This window comes from Uloborus diversus, chromosome 1, assembly GCF_026930045.1.
Source record: "Uloborus diversus isolate 005 chromosome 1, Udiv.v.3.1, whole genome shotgun sequence".
NCBI classification, from domain to species: Eukaryota; Metazoa; Arthropoda; class Arachnida; order Araneae; family Uloboridae; genus Uloborus; species Uloborus diversus.
The window spans coordinates 262,056,462-262,062,912 of NC_072731.1; positions in this window are offsets into that span (position 1 = coordinate 262,056,462).

Genomic DNA, 6,451 nt, shown 5'->3' on the forward strand with positions numbered 1-6,451 from the left:
AGGAGGTTCATTAAGAATATTCTTAGGCATCAAACTAAACATTTTATCTCTTTAGGCATTAAAACAAACATTTTATCTTTTACTTTGTATTGCGGAGGTTCATTAAGAATATTCTTAAGCATCAAAAACAAGCATTTTATCTTTTACTTTGTATTGAGGAGGTTCATTAAGAATATTCTTAGGCATCAAAACAAACATTTTATCTTTTACTTTTTTTCTATTGGGGAGGTTCAAAAAGAATATTCTTAGTCATCAAAACATACAATTTTATCCTTTACTTTGTATTGTTCATTTAAGAATATTCTTAGGCATCAAAACAAGCATTTTGTCCCTTACTTTTTTTGTATGGAGGAGGTTCATTAAGGATATTGGGCATCAAAAACAAGCATTTTTTCTTTTGCTTTGTTTGTATTAAGGAGGTTCATTAAGAATATTCTTAGGCATCAAAATAAACATTTTATCTCTTTAGGCATTAAAACAAACATTTTATCTTTTACTTTGTATTGCGGAGGTTCATTAAGAATATTCTTAAGCATCAAAAACAAGCATTTTATCTTTTACTTTGTATTGAGGAGGTTCATTAAGAATATTCTTAGGCATCAAAACAAACATTTTATCTTTTACTTTTTTTCTATTGGGGAGGTTCAAAAAGAATATTCTTAGTCATCAAAACATACAATTTTATCCTTTACTTTGTATTGTTCATTTAAGAATATTCTTAGGCATCAAAACAAGCATTTTGTCCCTTACTTTTTTTGTATGGAGGAGGTTCATTAAGGATATTGGGCATCAAAAACAAGCATTTTTTCTTTTACTTTGTTTGTATTAAGGAGGTTCATTAAGAATATTCTTAGGCATCAAAATAAACATTTTATCTCTTTAGGCATTAAAACAAACATTTTATCTTTTACTTTGTATTGCGGAGGTTCATTAAGAATATTCTTAAGCATCAAAAACAAGCATTTTATCTTTTACTTTGTATTGAGGAGGTTCATTAAGAATATTCTTAGGCATCAAAACAAACATTTTATCTTTTACTTTTTTTCTATTGGGGAGGTTCAAAAAGAATATTCTTAGTCATCAAAACATACAATTTTATCCTTTACTTTGTATTGTTCATTTAAGAATATTCTTAGGCATCAAAACAAGCATTTTGTCCCTTACTTTTTTTGTATGGAGGAGGTTCATTAAGGATATTGGGCATCAAAAACAAGCATTTTTTCTTTTACTTTGTTTGTATTAAGGAGGTTCATTAAGAATATTCTTAGGCATCAAAATAAACATTTTATCTCTTTAGGCATTAAAACAAACATTTTATCTTTTACTTTGTATTGCGGAGGTTCATTAAGAATATTCTTAAGCATCAAAAACAAGCATTTTATCTTTTACTTTGTATTGAGGAGGTTCATTAAGAATATTCTTAGGCATCAAAACAAACATTTTATCTTTTACTTTTTTTCTATTGGGGAGGTTCAAAAAGAATATTCTTAGTCATCAAAACATACAATTTTATCCTTTACTTTGTATTGTTCATTTAAGAATATTCTTAGGCATCAAAACAAGCATTTTGTCCCTTACTTTTTTTGTATGGAGGAGGTTCATTAAGGATATTGGGCATCAAAAACAAGCATTTTTTCTTTTACTTTGTTTGTATTAAGGAGGTTCATTAAGAATATTCTTAGGCATCAAAATAAACATTTTATCTCTTTAGGCATTAAAACAAACATTTTATCTTTTACTTTGTATTGCGGAGGTTCATTAAGAATATTCTTAAGCATCAAAAACAAGCATTTTATCTTTTACTTTGTATTGAGGAGGTTCATTAAGAATATTCTTAGGCATCAAAACAAACATTTTATCTTTTACTTTTTTTCTATTGGGGAGGTTCAAAAAGAATATTCTTAGTCATCAAAACATACAATTTTATCCTTTACTTTGTATTGTTCATTTAAGAATATTCTTAGGCATCAAAACAAGCATTTTGTCCCTTACTTTTTTTGTATGGAGGAGGTTCATTAAGGATATTGGGCATCAAAAACAAGCATTTTTTCTTTTACTTTGTTTGTATTAAGGAGGTTCATTAAGAATATTCTTAGGCATCAAAATAAACATTTTATCTCTTTAGGCATTAAAACAAAAATTTTATCTTTTACTTTGTATTGCGGAGGTTCATTAAGAATATTCTTAAGCATCAAAAACAAGCATTTTATCTTTTACTTTGTATTGAGGAGGTTCATTAAGAATATTCTTAGGCATCAAAACAAACATTTTATCTTTTACTTTTTTTCTATTGGGGAGGTTCAAAAAGAATATTCTTAGTCATCAAAACATACAATTTTATCCTTTACTTTGTATTGTTCATTTAAGAATATTCTTAGGCATCAAAACAAGCATTTTGTCCCTTACTTTTTTTGTATGGAGGAGGTTCATTAAGGATATTGGGCATCAAAAACAAGCATTTTTTCTTTTACTTTGTTTGTATTAAGGAGGTTCATTAAGAATATTCTTAGGCATCAAAATAAACATTTTATCTCTTTAGGCATTAAAACAAACATTTTATCTTTTACTTTGTATTGCGGAGGTTCATTAAGAATATTCTTAAGCATCAAAAACAAGCATTTTATCTTTTACTTTGTATTGAGGAGGTTCATTAAGAATATTCTTAGGCATCAAAACAAACATTTTATCTTTTACTTTTTTTCTATTGGGGAGGTTCAAAAAGAATATTCTTAGTCATCAAAACATACAATTTTATCCTTTACTTTGTATTGTTCATTTAAGAATATTCTTAGGCATCAAAACAAGCATTTTGTCCCTTACTTTTTTTGTATGGAGGAGGTTCATTAAGGATATTGGGCATCAAAAACAAGCATTTTTTCTTTTACTTTGTTTGTATTAAGGAGGTTCATTAAGAATATTCTTAGGCATCAAAATAAACATTTTATCTCTTTAGGCATTAAAACAAACATTTTATCTTTTACTTTGTATTGCGGAGGTTCATTAAGAATATTCTTAAGCATCAAAAACAAGCATTTTATCTTTTACTTTGTATTGAGGAGGTTCATTAAGAATATTCTTAGGCATCAAAACAAACATTTTATCTTTTACTTTTTTTCTATTGGGGAGGTTCAAAAAGAATATTCTTAGTCATCAAAACATACAATTTTATCCTTTACTTTGTATTGTTCATTTAAGAATATTCTTAGGCATCAAAACAAGCATTTTGTCCCTTACTTTTTTTGTATGGAGGAGGTTCATTAAGGATATTGGGCATCAAAAACAAGCATTTTTTCTTTTTACTTTGTTTGTATTAAGGAGGTTCATTAAGAATATTCTTAGGCATCAAAATAAACATTTTATCTCTTTAGGCATTAAAACAAACATTTTATCTTTTACTTTGTATTGCGGAGGTTCATTAAGAATATTCTTGAGCATCAAAAACAAGCATTTTATCTTTTACTTTGTATTGAGGAGGTTCATTAAGAATATTCTTAGGCATCAAAACAAACATTTTATCTTTTACTTTTTTTCTATTGGGGAGGTTCAAAAAGAATATTCTTAGTCATCAAAACATACAATTTTATCCTTTACTTTGTATTGTTCATTTAAGAATATTCTTAGGCATCAAAACAAGCATTTTGTCCCTTACTTTTTTTGTATGGAGGAGGTTCATTAAGGATATTGGGCATCAAAAACAAGCATTTTTTCTTTTACTTTGTTTGTATTAAGGAGGTTCATTAAGAATATTCTTAGGCATCAAAATAAACATTTTATCTCTTTAGGCATTAAAACAAACATTTTATCTTTTACTTTGTATTGCGGAGGTTCATTAAGAATATTCCTAAGCATCAAAAACAAGCATTTTATCTTTTACTTTGTATTGAGGAGGTTCATTAAGAATATTCTTAGGCATCAAAACAAACATTTTATCTTTTACTTTTTTTCTATTGGGGAGGTTCAAAAAGAATATTCTTAGTCATCAAAACATACAATTTTATCCTTTACTTTGTATTGTTCATTTAAGAATATTCTTAGGCATCAAAACAAGCATTTTGTCCCTTACTTTTTTTGTATGGAGGAGGTTCATTAAGGATATTGGGCATCAAAAACAAGCATTTTTTCTTTTACTTTGTTTGTATTAAGGAGGTTCATTAAGAATATTCTTAGGCATCAAAATAAACATTTTATCTCTTTAGGCATTAAAACAAACATTTTATCTTTTACTTTGTATTGCGGAGGTTCATTAAGAATATTCTTAAGCATCAAAAACAAGCATTTTATCTTTTACTTTGTATTGAGGAGGTTCATTAAGAATATTCTTAGGCATCAAAACAAACATTTTATCTTTTACTTTTTTTCTATTGGGGAGGTTCAAAAAGAATATTCTTAGTCATCAAAACATACAATTTTATCCTTTACTTTGTATTGTTCATTTAAGAATATTCTTAGGCATCAAAACAAGCATTTTGTCCCTTACTTTTTTTGTATGGAGGAGGTTCATTAAGGATATTGGGCATCAAAAACAAGCATTTTTTCTTTTACTTTGTTTGTATTAAGGAGGTTCATTAAGAATATTCTTAGGCATCAAAATAAACATTTTATCTCTTTAGGCATTAAAACAAACATTTTATCTTTTACTTTGTATTGCGGAGGTTCATTAAGAATATTCTTAAGCATCAAAAACAAGCATTTTATCTTTTACTTTGTATTGAGGAGGTTCATTAAGAATATTCTTAGGCATCAAAACAAACATTTTATCTTTTACTTTTTTTCTATTGGGGAGGTTCAAAAAGAATATTCTTAGTCATCAAAACATACAATTTTATCCTTTACTTTGTATTGTTCATTTAAGAATATTCTTAGGCATCAAAACAAGCATTTTGTCCCTTACTTTTTTTGTATGGAGGAGGTTCATTAAGGATATTGGGCATCAAAAACAAGCATTTTTTCTTTTACTTTGTTTGTATTAAGGAGGTTCATTAAGAATATTCTTAGGCATCAAAATAAACATTTTATCTCTTTAGGCATTAAAACAAACATTTTATCTTTTACTTTGTATTGCGGAGGTTCATTAAGAATATTCTTAAGCATCAAAAACAAGCATTTTATCTTTTACTTTGTATTGAGGAGGTTCATTAAGAATATTCTTAGGCATCAAAACAAACATTTTATCTTTTACTTTTTTTCTATTGGGGAGGTTCAAAAAGAATATTCTTAGTCATCAAAACATACAATTTTATCCTTTACTTTGTATTGTTCATTTAAGAATATTCTTAGGCATCAAAACAAGCATTTTGTCCCTTACTTTTTTTGTATGGAGGAGGTTCATTAAGGATATTGGGCATCAAAAACAAGCATTTTTTCTTTTACTTTGTTTGTATTAAGGAGGTTCATTAAGAATATTCTTAGGCATCAAAATAAACATTTTATCTCTTTAGGCATTAAAACAAACATTTTATCTTTTACTTTGTATTGCGGAGGTTCATTAAGAATATTCTTAAGCATCAAAAACAAGCATTTTATCTTTTACTTTGTATTGAGGAGGTTCATTAAGAATATTCTTAGGCATCAAAACAAACATTTTATCTTTTACTTTTTTTCTATTGGGGAGGTTCAAAAAGAATATTCTTAGTCATCAAAACATACAATTTTATCCTTTACTTTGTATTGTTCATTTAAGAATATTCTTAGGCATCAAAACAAGCATTTTGTCCCTTACTTTTTTTGTATGGAGGAGGTTCATTAAGGATATTGGGCATCAAAAACAAGCATTTTTTCTTTTACTTTGTTTGTATTAAGGAGGTTCATTAAGAATATTCTTAGGCATCAAAATAAACATTTTATCTCTTTAGGCATTAAAACAAACATTTTATCTTTTACTTTGTATTGCGGAGGTTCATTAAGAATATTCCTAAGCATCAAAAACAAGCATTTTATCTTTTACTTTGTATTGAGGAGGTTCATTAAGAATATTCTTAGGCATCAAAACAAACATTTTATCTTTTACTTTTTTTCTATTGGGGAGGTTCAAAAAGAATATTCTTAGTCATCAAAACATACAATTTTATCCTTTACTTTGTATTGTTCATTTAAGAATATTCTTAGGCATCAAAACAAGCATTTTGTCCCTTACTTTTTTTGTATGGAGGAGGTTCATTAAGGATATTGGGCATCAAAAACAAGCATTTTTTCTTTTACTTTGTTTGTATTAAGGAGGTTCATTAAGAATAATATTCTTAGGCATCAAAATAAACATTTTATCTCTTTAGGCATTAGAACAAACATTTTATCTTTTACTTTGTATTGCGGAGGCAGGGGCGGCAAATAGGGGGGTCGAGAGGGGGCGGTCGCACCCCCAAATTTTTGAAAGTATTACTATGCATTGAGCAGCTGAAATGTGTTTCGGAGAGAAGAAAGTGATGAACACTCATTTAATAGACACGCTTAAAAT